Raw genomic sequence first — 15155 nt, forward strand, 5'->3', positions numbered from 1 at the left:
AAAAGGGAAAAGGAGTTAACGTTACGGTTCATATAAAAAAACAATTTTCCATACAAAAGCTGTTACATGGGAGAGGGAGGGGGTTCTAAATTGGTATTTTTTTTATTACGAAATATATAAATGATTTCTAAGGCGTAAATGCTTCCAAAACTACGACCTTGGCAAAATCCTCATCTTTCGATACCAAACAATATCAAACCAAAGTATGCGATGATCATACGCATTTTTTCTGACTTTTAGATAACAAAACCTTCAAACTTTTTTTGCTTTATAACACTTCTAGGTAAGTAAAACAAACATGACAAAAATTGTCGTAAATAGCGATGAAATGTCAGAATAAACTTCAGTATTCAGAGATTGCATTCTTTCTCGAATGCTTGTGTAGCACGTTCAACAAATTTTCGCATTTTCTTTTGTGCCAAACTGTACGTTATCTGATAGCAAGCTGAATCATTGATTCCATCCTAATTATTTGTTCATAATTGTTCATAATAACGTTTTTGGCCCTTGTTTCCAGAGGCAATTGTGATATTCCTCGCTATATCATGGGACATATTGTTAATCTAGGTCAAATCACCAAAATGTAAATTTATTTGTGTAAAAAATGTTGATTTTACAAGCTGATTCATAATATTTCACAATTTGATCCATAATGAGAAAAATGATCCATAATAAAGTTTTCAGCAAATGACGGTACTTTTTTTTCAAATCATGAGTATATACTACACATCAAATAGTTTAGATATTCAAGTTCAAATTTAAAACGGGATGATTAATGCTTTACTCCAAAAACAAAGCATTTTGAACAGTAAATTAGGTAAGTCAGATGTGAACATATTGTCCCAACATGCTACCTTGAGAAACAATAACTCTTACAGGGAGACTTTCAGACTTGGAGTTCCTGGAGCCTGGATTATACAATTGGACAGATAACTTTGGATTATAAGAATATTGAAGGTTTTTTACCCCCGGTAGAGGCTTCATGTTTTAACGCAATGAAAATATTCAAACCTTGAAAACTTTTTTGTTTATCTATATTTTTGCAACATTTTTTCAAAATTTCGCAAAAAAACTCTTCTAGTTTAAGAATTCATGTTGATATCTGTCATTGGTGATCTGGTTTTAAAGATATTCCGATGATCCTTGGGGGACTGACATTCTCCATATAAAATGTCTTTTGCTTTGCGTCAATTTATCCAAAAATTGAAGTGTTGGCTATACAAAGCTAAGTGATGAGGAACTACCTTGAAAAAAAATATATAAATCGGTTTAGTATTCTAGGAGATATCTATAAATTACGATATGATAATTTTTGAAGCTTTTAGGACCTCTATTTGGCCATCGTGCTACCAGACACATAAATGCTCATTACTCAAAGACGGCCACATCAAATTGCTTCATTTTTTCACAACATACTCTCAATAATGTATTGTTCCGAAGAGTGAATATCAGAATACGATAAAAATTCTGTAGGCTGAGATATTTACGTGTGTTATTGCTATGCGTCGGTCCCCAAGGAATTTCGGAATATCTCAGGATCTAGTTGACCAATGATCAATATTGTAATACGATAAATAATCGACACTAAGTCTTATACTAAAAGAGATTTTCAAATAACATGTAAAAAAAAGATGCAAAAATATCGAGAAACCAAAAAGTTATTGAGGTTCGAATATATTTATTGCGGTAAAAAACCAAGCTACCGGTAGAGGGGTTAATCTTACAATCAAGCCTTCATATCACAGTGCGCATCGTACCTTCTTGCTGTGTGTACATGAATTCTCTCTGCTCTTGGAAGTTTTCTTAAAAACTATATCCGCATGGATTCGAACCCAGGACTCTTGTATGCTAGACGAGCGCTTTACCAACTAAACTAAACGTAATGAGTTAATTAATTTAATAACCATGCGGATTGGATTACCGAACAGCTCAATATAAGCGTCAATTTATATTAGAGTGTTACTGCCTCTCTGTAGTAGTCATGTCGTCACTTGAGTGAGAACGACACGTTAATAGCCTTCCCACATCTTCACTCTTCCATAATACAGTTGTTGTGGAAGCGATGTAGGTACGATAGGCAAACAGTTTCAACACTAAATAAATCGCACTCGCTCTCTCCGCGTGAGTATTGACATGAGATGGATGGATATGGGTTATGAAAGGGGTCCGCGTGGTCTGTAGGGATTTGAATTCTAAACTTGTAACCAACCCAGTAATTGGGTCACCAAAAGGCTCGGTAGCTTAGTTGGTAAAGCGCTCGTCTAGCATACAAGAGTCCTGGGTTCGAATCCCAGCCGAGCACGTGGATTTTTTTTATAATTTCACCCATAATTTGTCCATCTTTACTACGCGTGATGAGTTAATTAATTTAAATTATTACTAACTAATTGCGAAAAACCTCAAAAACTTGCTATGCAGTTTGAAAGCGCGTACAATTTTAATTTAGGACTTACTAGTCCAATTGAAAATCAAGTTACTCAGGACTTCGAAAATATTCTCAATCAAGAGAACGTTTTCGAAAATGCCTGGGAGACTGATTTGGAAGAAGTGAGAACTATTATTTAAAAAATCAAAAATATTAAAGCTTATGGCGATGATGGAATTTTCTACATCCTCATCAAGAAACTTCCAGAGAGTAGCTTTTCATTTTTAGTTGATATATTCAACAAATGTTTTCAATTAGAATATTTTCCTGACAACTAAGGTTGTTCCAATTTTAAAACCAGACAAAAATCCTGCAGAAGCTTCTAGCTATCGTCCAATCAGTTTGCTTTCCTCCGTCAGTAAACTTTTTGAAAAGGTCATTTTGAACAGAATGAGTTAGTTAGTTTAGTTTAGTTTGACTTTATTAACGAGATGTTTAGCCCTGGGCTAGTTCATCTCGGGACCAACGGCTTTACTTCCCTTCCGAAGCAAGTCGTCACTATAACTTTTTACGTCATAAGTGACTATGTCGGGGATGGGATTCGATCCCAGGTCCTCGGCGTTAGAGGCGAGTGTTCTAACCACTACACCAGGTCCGTCCCTGAACAGAATGATGGTCCACATCACCGAAAATTCAATTTTTGCCAATGAACAGTTCGGATTCCGCCATGGACATTCGACCACTCATCAACTTTTACGTGTAACAAATTTGATCCGTTCCAACAAATCTGAAGGCTATTCTACTGGTCTTGCTCTTCTAGACATAGAAAAAGCATTCGACAGTGTTCGGCATGAAGGTTTGATTGTAAAATTAAAAAACTTTAATTTTCCGACATACATTGTTAGAATAATTCAGTTATCTGTCAAATCGTACACTTCAGGTTAATTATCAGAACTCCAGGTCTGAAAGACTTCCTGTAAGAGCTGGTGTTCCTCAAGGCAGCATTTTGGGACCAATATTATACAATATTTTCACATCTGACTTACCTGAGTTACCTCAGGGATGTCAAAAGTCCTTGTTTGCGGATGACACAGGCCTCTCCGCCAAAGGACGAAGCCTGTGTGTCATCTGTAGTAGATTGCAAAAAAAGTTTGGATGTTTTTTCTTCATACTTGCAAAAATGGAAGATTTCTCCTAATGCTTCCAAAACTCAACTAAATATATTCCCACATAAACCAAAAGCTCTTTATTTCAAACCTTCAAGTAGACATGTTGTCACGATGAGAGGGGTTCCAATAAATTGGTCAAATGAAGTTAAATATCTAGGGCTCATGCTAAATATGAATTTAACTTTCAAAAATCACATTGAGGGCATTCAAGCCAAATGTAACAAATATGTAAAATGTCTCTATCCCCTTATTAATAGGTAATCAAACCTTTGTCTTAAGAACAATCTTTTGATATTCAAACAAATTTTCAGGCCAGCCATGTTGTATGCTGTACCCATATGGACTAGTTGTTGTAATACCAGGAAGGAAGCTCTGCAGAGAATTCAAAATACAATTTTGAAAATTATTCTGAAGCTTCCTCCCTGGTATAGAACCAATGAGTTACATAGAATATTCAATGTTAAAACATTGGATCAAATGTCAAATAAAATAATTAATAAGGCTGATACAAATATTAATTTTCTTTTATGTCACCCCCCCCCCCCCTTCAAAAATCCAAAAATTTTGAAGGAGAGAAAAAAAAGGTTCATCAATTTTTTGGCATCAGTTGGGATTTTTTAATTTTCGAAGTAAAACACAGGTAAAATAAAGGTCCAGAGGACGATTGTAAAAAGTTGAACAACTATCGTTCAAAATAAAAATTCGAAAAAATAACTTTTTTTCTATTTTTATTTTTTTGTTCCTTATTTATTTTTATCCCCCCCCTCGTACCTTTCAAGTGGTCTCGGACATAAAAGAAAATTAATATTTGTATCAGCCTAATTTCAGGCAAAAGTCGTTACAATCGTCTATTGCCACGGTTAATGCGTTATATATTTAGGTTAAGTTAGGTTAAGTAACTGTAAAACGTGTTTTTTTTCTCTTATAAGCAGGTGAAATCAACTCACCTGTAAAAAATCTGAACTGCTACGGCAAACGAAATGTAATATGTTGTTAACAAAATGTTAATAAAATCTTAAATTTGTTCTACCAAATTAGGATGATTGTGTTGTCTAATAACACAGAACACCTAGATATAAGAAATGAATGTAATGTTTGGAATGACACTAATAAATATATTACAAAAAATCATTTGATAACATTTCTTAGATCTGTTTTTCCCACATTTTAGCACGATGTAAAACTATGACAACTCACAATTTAAGCAAACGATTCACTAAGGTAGCTAGCACATATCGTTAAATTATTATTATCATCAACCATGAAAAAGGTGTAAAATATCGGATTCATTATTAACCTTGTAGCGGCATCACAAACCTCCTTCCCCTACACCTGAATATCGAATGAAGTTATCAATTCATTTTGATTTTCCACTAAAACATGAAATCGTAGTGAAGAACGAGCGGCTTCCCGAGAAACCGAATTCAAAATTAATCACTTCGAACGAAAGGAAATGTACTGTGTACCCAACAAAACATGATGGCTTAATTTAGATTAGATCTCCGCCAATATCGTTTGCTCCGGGAAACAACACTAACTTATTTACTAACTCATCATTTTTGATTCTCGCACAAACAAACACAAAGAACACCATTTCCCTTCGGTCCACTGCCCTGCACAGCTTCATCCATCACCGGCGCGCCCTGCCTCTGCTAAGGAGCGAGTAGGATTGATGGCCCCAACAACCGAGCATCGTCAGAGAAAAACCGATTCTCGTGTACCTTCCTGACCATCGAAAGAAACAAGATTATAACAGATTGTGTTTCTCTAATATAAAGTTTTTATATCACTAATTGTTCTAAAATGTGTGCCGTTAGTAGTAGTTAAAATGACAAAAATTCTCAGAAAATTTACACTAAATGAAACAAGAATATAATAATCATAACAATGTTATAATTCAACACGATAGTTATAACAAACTGACAATGCAAGAATAAAATTGTTAAAAATTTTGTAATAAATATGCTCCAAAATAAATAACAACGTAAGAGCAACTTTTATAATTTTCAACCACTTATAGAAACGTGTAATAATCTTGTTATGCGATTTTACTCGGGTTTGATACCATTGACCATGTTACATCTATCCTAGCTTTGTTTTTTCTTGTTTCATACATCTGTTTGTATTTTTGCTCTTAGAAGATTTCCTCTCATTCTGATCGATTTATTTCTAACAGTCAACTCTGCTCTTTTTCTATTTACATGGCATTGTGAGAATTTTCCCTGACGGAGCGAGACTCTCACTGCTGAGAAACGAGTTTTTTGGAGTATTCGAGTATCCTACTAGTTTCTCCTCTCGGGAGAAAACGTGGCATCGAACAGCTGTTTCTCGCCCACCGCATACCGGCGACGATGGTCGGTTGGGATCTGAAAAGTTACGTGAGAGTTTTCCTCAAAGCGGCCATCGCTGACAACGTCCTCCTAAGCTAAACAACCATCATAACAGAGGACCGTCCAAAGCTTTTTGCCTTATTTTTGCTATCATCGTCGTCGTCGTTATCAGCCCATCAGTCGTTGAACAGATTTTTGTATTTGTGAAAGCTCCATGGGCGGCTCCAGCTCCGTTGAAGATAAGAATGGACATGGGGGGAAATGTTCCATAAAATTTATCGTATTAGAGTGAGGTTCTTTGACTGCAAATGTTAGGATTTCGTTTTTTGGATGAAAAGGAGAAAATTTATGATTATTTATGTTTGGAAATAAGGTACAATGATTCTTGGAAATCAGATAAAAACGGAATGGATTAACGAAAATTTAGCTAAGCTATATATCAAGGCAATCTCCTGAGACGACTTTGCACCAAATTGATCTCGTGGCGAAGTTTGAACATATTGAATAACGCAGGTGCCACATTCAATTTGACCACTTATCAACAACAGTTGTGAATTGTTGTCTTCAATTAGACTAAAATCTCGTTTTACTAAATCATTTTCTACGTACATACAGTTTGCGTAACTTCTTTCACGAAGTAAGTTGATTGAGTTAGGACGATCCAATGGAAAATTATGTATTGGAATGATACTTTTCGCGGAAATATTTTGATTCGTTTTGACCTTTACTGTATAATTTGTTTCAGACATGTTTCACCTCTGAAACATAATGAATATTCGTGGTCATATATGCTGTAAGTATTCTGAGGACTCTGGAATAGAGTCTTCAAATCTACATACGTGATATGAAAAGCAGTTTAGGCCAAAACTTTATTCTGATTTTGATGATTAATCGTTGTTTAACCCTTCAGTAGTCGCGCGGTTAGCCACCGTCAGCATCAGCGTGCTGTGTACGATAAGCGAGGTTTTTTCACTCCTGTTGTACAAAATACAACAGCGCGACGACTGAAGTGTTAATATTCAAAAGATTTACTGAGCCATCCAAAAACTTTGTAGAGTATAAACCTTTATATCTTCAATCGTTATAAGTGATATCGAAATAGCAACAACCTGTTTTTTCAATGCTACTTGAAAACTATTTGTCATATAACTTTGATTTCCCCTGCACATTTACTAGAGCAATATTGGATTGATTTGCGATGGCAAATTATAATTCAGTGTAGATTGGTGAAAAAAATAATGCGAAATAATAATTGTTCTGTTCTATTACTTTGCGCAAATATTTATTTATTTAAAGTTAGTACATGTATTGATAGATTACACTGCAACAACAATAAAAAGGTTGAGGTCAAATAATTAGTTCAAATGTGCTCTATGAGTTGATGTTTCGTTATTTGATATTGACTCATGGAACTATACTAAATACAAAATTTCATGGGCACTATAATGGTACCCTCAAAAAGCTTCACAAAGCATTTCTGTTCCATAACTTGATATTTCCATGAGTCGATGGTTCCTTCATATATCGTCTCATGGAGGTTTGTATAGCTTTGAAAGTTGCTTGTACCAAAATAATCAAAATTTTGATAAATTTCTAGAATCCAATTAAGTTTAAACAAACATTAGTCAATTAGTCAATTGACAACAAATTTGCAACTTTTTTGATTTTCCATACAATATGATCAAATTTGGTATGCTAGATCTCAGCTATTTACAAACCGATTTTAACCCTCTATCAGTTTTAGGGAACAATATGACCCCAGAAAACATTGAAAAGCTGTAACTTTTTTGTTAGTGAATCGATTTGTGGGTTTTTTTTTCACACATTGGTACGTATCCACGAGTTGTTTGTACGCACATGAATTTTTCTCAAATATCTTGTAAAATAGCTTCTAACATTTATAAGTTTAATTATAAACGATCTATCTGAAAATAGGAAAGTCCAACACAAAAATTGTCTTCAGCAAACTTGTTAATGTTTTCTTTATCTACAACTGTGCAGAAAATGCCATAAAAGTATTCCTTCAACTTTTTGAGTAACATCAATGATAAACATTTATCAAAAAAAAATCGCTTTAGTTCAGATATCGTTCATAAATTACGTAGTATTGTAGGGGGGGGAGTCTACGATTTTGTGACGAACCATGTATAAGGTATGGTAAAATAGGCTACGATGGAGAAGGGTGGAGTCAAAGATTGTCCAAAAAATGCTACGTCATTTACGGACAGTCCCAAACTGTTATTCATTTTTAACTCATGATTGAAAAAATCGCTCAAAAATATATATTAATATTCATGTTATGTATGAAGAACTGTGAAAAAATCATTCAAATTCGCTCATAAAAAACTCTGATCTAAGCCTCCAAAGCTGACCCACCACACTTTTTTTTAAATTTTGTGTGGAAAATCAAAAGAGTTTCAAATATTTTGTCCAATATTGTATAAATGAGAATAAACTTTTGAAAAAATCACGAAAGAGTAAATAGTAATCCTAACACCATGAAGACATCGTTATAGATGTTGTAAAAGTAATGAGAATGAATGAAAATCCACATATCAAATACACCAAGTACATTGTTGTGATTGAAATCGATAAAGAAACTCATAGGGGAATTGGCCGTTAAATTAAAACCCTAAGCAATTTTCAAGTTTTTTTGCTTATGAAATTGACAAATTCCTTCTACATTGCTCTGAATTGAAGAAGGATGTTTATGCAATGTAACAAGTTGAAATATTGCGATGGAATTAAACTTTTATCTACATTATTATAATTTTGAAAATTTCACAAAGTCGATGTTTCAAACAAGTGGGTAAAAATAACATATAATGTGGATAAAATGCACAGATGCTGGAGGTAAAATAAACAGGCAGTGGGCACAATGAACCGGTTATGGTATGATTTTCTAAATCTGGTGCATAATCAATGCACATCTCACTGACATTCCGAAATCGATGGATCGTTTAGCCGCGGCCATTTGGATTGCAGTCCATGTCTGTCTTTGTCGGCATCTGATATAAAATCCGATAGGATTAACCCTGCCCCTGTAGTCATATTACCTCCATCTCGAGTGGTTCAATTTACCGTCAAGAAAAAAACATTTTCAAATCATTTGTTTTGAGAGTTTAGAAGATAAAAAAAAACTTTCAATTGTCATCTACTAATCAAAAATACTTTGAAAATATGATACGTTACGCATTTCAGTCGATTTTTGATGGTTCCAGTCATAAAAACCTTAAATTCTATTAGTGAAAATTTACATCATGGGAGAAAACGGAGAAACATTCTTTGTGTTTGTTCACTTTTACAGCGTTTGACAGTTCTAGGTCGTCTAAGAGTTGTCGAAATAGTTCCTTAGTCTGAGAATTAAGGATGATGCTATGTTTTGCATAAATTTATAGCATAATTACCGTAAAACACAAACAGGTTCATTTTTTCATAATTCTGCGAAATTTTATATGGGTCTTTTGCCCCGCTGATTCGAATTTTTGCCTCACTATGGGCCAAAAATGGTTTTCAATCATTTATGCAAAAACTAATACACCTCAAGCATCCTTACGATAGGAATAGAAACGCACATACATAAAAAAATCGAATAAGATTTTGTTATTACGTTGTTTCATGCAATGAAAGTTCAACAGAAAATTAACATTTTCATGTCCAAAAACAACAAATAACTTTTATTTGAAAGCATTCGAACCAGCATGACATTTATAACTTTGGTTTTGAATTCAGCTTTACTCTATTGCTTGCAAATCTGGTAAAAATTGATCATAAATTAATTATCAAAAAGAACATACCAACCTTTTTGTGTGACCCCCTTTAAAGCTCTACAAACATTCCGCGGACCCCTCAAAATTGATGTTTTTATAACGGAAATTTATGAAAATTGAAAAAAAAGATCTAATAAATTAACAGATATCTATGACAGACATACTCAAAAGTTAATTAATGATTGGTGGAAGAATTCGTTATAAATTCGGCTAGGAACTCTTCAATCAACTTGTCGGATATTCGAAATTGTATTTTTCTTACAACATCAATGATTCTTGAAAAAAGTGCATGTTTGTTTAAAGTCTTATAACAATCCTGCTGATGGATTCGAGAAGATTCTGCAATGGCTTTAGTTAAAGCAGTAAACAATTTCGAATTTATATAATCTCGTCAATAGTTCGCCAAGTAACTTCCAAGAAATTCTCCAGGAAATTAAAGGAAATAGTCCAAAATCTAGCAAGGGAAAATAGCTTGATAATGTTTTGAAAAACTTTCATAAACACTGGAAGTTTTGTAATATTTCATTTTTTCTACTTTCCCGGTTAATAAAATACTACTTTTTGTATACTCAAACATGTCGGAGCTCTTTACGAACACACCATTGTGGTCAGCTGCATTCAATTGACATTCTTCTTTTGTACGTTCGTTTGATCGCTCGTGTCGTTAATGTTGAAGGCAAAGGCTGTCGAATGTTAATGAAAACGTGTCGACTACCGTGATTGCTAACAACACTGCTTGGGACAAAAACTTTTTCCGCTCTGTTATTAGGCATATTTTAGCAGTTCTGCTCAAATCAATACAATTCATCGTTTACTTAAATAAACGATGAATAGTCTGTCATTGTTGAAATTCACCAATATAAAACTGCTGACGTTTGTAAATCATATGACCCACTAGTTCTTGGAGGGGCCTTCCTTCGCCGAGTGGTTAGAGTCCGCGGCTACTAAGCAAAGCCACGCTGAAGGTGTCTAGGTTCGATTCCCGGTCGGTCCAGGATCTTTTCGTAATGGAAAATTTCTTGACTTCCCTGGGCATAGAGTATAATCGTACCTGCCACACGATATACGAATACGAAAATGGCAACTTTGGCAAAGAAAACTCTCAGTTTAAAAAAAAACTGTGGAAGTGCTCATAAGAACACTAAGCTGAGAAGCAAGCTCTGTCCCAGTGAGGACGTTAATGCCAAGAAAAGAAGAAGAAGTTCTTGGAGGGTGTAGAACATTTGTACAAATCAATACAATACACCGTTGACTTATGTGAGTTGTTAAGGGACTAAGAGGTATATTTTTTCTAATGTACTACAATGAAGGTATAAATATATTTTAAGATGTTTCTGGGTGAGTCAGAACACCTGGTGTTTAGTGAATACATTATTATACCTAGAAATGACAAAAGTATAGTGTTTTAAGATTCAAAATAATTTCGTACAACTTCTTCGTTCAACGAACTTATTCAATTTAAGTACCAATTCAATTTACTGATTCTCTGATCTTGTTCGTGAATTGAGGTTCCAGTGTATATAGAACAAACCTTTAAATTGTAGTATGCTGTAACAAAAACCCTATTGATGCTTGTGTCATCTCCATGCTTTGCAGTAGCCGTGCTCAATTGATTTCGAAGCACGATCAAAACAAACGAAGAAAAATATCGCATCTGTATCGATTCATGATTGGCAATGTTTCGCAAGTTGTAACAAGCTTGACAAATAACAGCACCGAATGAGAGCCCCGTAGAAAAAGCAATGATAAAACCCATTTTCTCGCTTATTTGCCATTATGGGTGCTGGATGTTTTATTTTACTGGCATGATAAACAATACCCGAACATCTGACAGCAATTGTGCCCCCCAGGGTAGCAGTTTGTTAGGATGAGTTATATCATGCACTGTTACCCCCCTGATGTAATTAAAGCTGTAGCAGTAGACGATAAACAGACTCTCATGATGTATTGCGAATCATGATTGTTACAAAGAGCGATAAGTGAGAGATACTCTCAATTTTCTAAGAATCTAACCCCTAGTCATCTCTGTATGCTGTAATGTTGTATTACAAATCTACATACAAGTGAATGGGACTAATTGATCAATCGTTCATAAAAACCTCTATCCAGTAGCATTACTAGTACACAGTAGGAGAAATTTCCTCCATCATCAACAGCATCGATTCCTAAACAAATCCAGCTCCCGATTCTAAAATGTTGAATCACAACTCGTCACCGATTAAGTGGTTCAAGTGCTACCCGGTCCCCCTCCCATCCCATGGTTCCCCCTCCGACTGACTCAGCATGATCGAAACATTTCCAAACGGTGATGGAGTGCCGCTTTCTCCGAAGTCGCAAATTGGCGAAAATGTTTGCACTTTTAATTGGAAATTTAATCCGCAAGTGTTGTGTCGACGAACCAGGCTTCGATTGATGCGATGTCGAATCAATTTTCGAGCTATGCTCAGTGCTTTGCACCCATCCAGTATACCCCAATGCTGATGGAACGGAGTTAATTTTCTTTTGGTTTGAGAGGCTGGACGTTTGAGGAAATGCGTTGGAAATTGAAACTCAGCTTAATTTGTATGGGATTTTGCTGCTGGTTGTGTTTAATTTGAAGAAAAGTGGTTTCTCGGACGAACATTCTTCACAAGGAATAATTTATTTTCTGAACCGGTGACTGGTTTTCCAAGAGAAGAGTGGAAGCCAATTATACCTCAACGTTGCTTCTCGGGAGTGGGTTCGGATAGCAGCAAAAAGATGCAACAAGTGGGTGCTGTTGGACTCGTTGGGGGTATCGCAATTTTCTCACCTTACGGTGATGGTGTTTTAAGAGCTATCTTTTCTCTGTTGGTGTGCAAACAGTGTTGTGATGTAGCTTAGGAAAACTTGACATTAGGGTTTAGGCTCTGTAGCAATTGTGGTTAGTTAGTTTGCTAATGGAAGAATTGAGAAGTTTGCGTTTTATTTTTTTGAGTTTGCAATGTTTTTCTAAATAATGAATCAAACCATGAGGCATTTGAGGATATAATCTGGATGAATAACCTACAAAATTTCTAGCAAATCTTGCAACGTCTCGTCAGGAGATTCAACAAAACCCCGAAAAGGGATTCAACTGAATCCCGAACAAGGATTCAACAGAATCCCGAACAGGGTTTCAACAGAATCCCGAACAGAGAATTCCTGATTGAACAGAAATTCTGTTAAATCCCTATTCGTGATACTGTTGAATCTCTGTAAGGGATCCTGTTGAATTCCTATTCGGGATTCTTTTAGTCTCAATACGGGACTCCCTTTTCGGCATTCTGTTGAACCCTAGTTCAAGATACCGTAGAATCCCTGTTCGGGATTGCGTAAGATCACTCTTCGGGATTCTGTAGAATCTATGGACGAGATTTTATTGAATCACCGGACCGGATTCTGTCGAATACTTGGCCTGGATTCTGTAGAATCATGGACATGGACATGATTCTTTTACATGCCCAACTAGAGATTCAACTATATTCCGTCCATAGTTTTTGCTGCATCTAAACCAAAGATTATGTTAAATCCCATCCATGTATTTAAATTATGAATGGGTTTCCTAATTCTGTATTTCCAACAGCAGAATGTTATTCCATTAGTATATCTTCATCAGTTAGGAGATGTATGTTTCAATTACCAAATTAATATAAAAAACACTCAATCATGCCTTCATAAAAATAGAAGAAAGAAGCCATAAAACACCCAAACCCCCGAAAGCTGAATCCCAAATTCACCGGATTAAACTTTGCTCCCATCAAAGCGAACCAATTCAATGAACTTGATGCCCTTCTAGGGGTTCGATTATAAATTGCTCTTTGCTTTCGGCCATCGTCGGCTTCCTATTAGTGTGCCGATTATAGAGCCAAATAATCCTCAAAAGGATCATTTTTTTTTGTGGATTTATTTTTAAAACGATCCATTCCACTTATCGGTCGTTAGACAATTAATATCCTGATGGCCGTTGTCACGCTTATCTTCACATTTCACCGTGGCAATGTTCTTCCCAGAACGATAATAATTCTCCTTAATGCCTATGGTCTATAACTCAAATAAATCTGTGTCCTCGACAATGGAACTTAAACGTGCCGGACGGAAGAAGTGAACTTGTAAACATTAATTTCGATAGCAATTAAATTGATTTTTGGCGTTGCTTTTCTTTGTGGGGCTGAGAGTTCCTTCGCCATCATCTTTTATACATTCCTGTTTTGGCATCTTGCCAAAGGATGAAAGTGTGGCGAAACAAGTGAATAGAATCGAAGCAACTCAAGTATTTTTTCTATATAAATGCGCAACACATTGCAATGCATTGCTGCACTATGAAGCTATACTTCTTTCTTTTGGGATGATTGCAAATCCTTGTCAAAGTAAGCTTGCAATAATCGTTCATCGATTTTTATATTTCCAATTTGTAGACACCGTAATTCAGGTGAAATTGGTTACCGTGTCACACGATTAAGTAAGAAAGACCGATTTGTACGTTGTGAAGTTTTTTAAACAGTCATGAACTCTAAGTTTTGAAAAGGGTTTATGCATAGGCTAACCATAAACGGAACAATCTTAAAAGACGTAGATAAATATCTCCTAGAGAAATCTCTACGTGATTTATTAACAAAAAAAAATTGAAAACCGCCTCGAAATGTACTCAACGATTTCTGGGAAATATCTATCTTCAAAAGTTTGGCTTTTTTGTTCTGAGTTGGGTGTATAATCACTGCGATCATTTGTTTGACCTATTGTGATACATCACCCATTTTAATTTATAACCGTATTCAAGGTGATATATTACTATGAATAGTCAACTCATGATTTCGGTATTTTCAAAATGGGGAATAATATGTCGTATAAACCGAACTTCTTTGAGTGGAGCTAAGGATCATATATCAAAGGGCTGTAGAAACCCTTGATCAAGATACTTTAATCTCGCAACGAAAAGTGCAACGCAGTTACACAGAAAATGTTCAGAGGATTCTATTTCCTCACTACATAAGCGATAAATATCATTTTCAATTTTCTTGATTACTCGTAAATGATATTTATCTGAACATTGTCCTGTAATTAGTTCTGTGTATGTACATTAGACAGATGCATATCATTTTCCCAAAATTTGAAGTGATTTGGAAGAAATTTGGATGTGCACACGGAAGTTACTATGGGAAACGCATTTTTGTTGTGTTCAGCCCTCTATCTCTTCGTCGTCTTCTCATGCGAAATATTCCTAGCTAAAATTTTGCCGAAGACCACATTTTGATAGAATGTAAGGATATTTTGTTATTATTAGCATAGCATAGCATAGCATAGCATAGACTGACTGTACATGTCAATGGTTGCTACTCCGTGATTGATCGGAACTGGTAAGAAATGCACTACGATCCAAATGAATAAGGGATGGGAGTTTCCGCTTACTCTCGAAGTGCAATTTTAGCAGATCTAATATTATTGATCAATAACGGCGCCGGCCAAGTCCTTACAGTCAGTTGGGATGGGGAAGGAATGTTAGGGTGTAATGATTGTTGCTTCT

The 15155-nt window shown here is 35.4% G+C and overlaps 1 non-coding gene across 1 annotated transcript; it reads left to right on the forward strand.

Moving 5' to 3' along the window:
- The first annotated feature begins 2230 nt into the window (after nt 1-2230).
- Trnaa-agc lies at nt 2231-2302 on the forward strand. The gene has a single exon. It is a non-coding gene; the product is annotated as a tRNA-Ala (tRNA).
- Nucleotides 2303-15155: the final 12853 nt, after the last annotated feature.

This window comes from Aedes aegypti, chromosome 3 (genome assembly GCF_002204515.2).
Source record: "Aedes aegypti strain LVP_AGWG chromosome 3, AaegL5.0 Primary Assembly, whole genome shotgun sequence".
Taxonomy (NCBI): domain Eukaryota; kingdom Metazoa; phylum Arthropoda; class Insecta; order Diptera; family Culicidae; genus Aedes; species Aedes aegypti.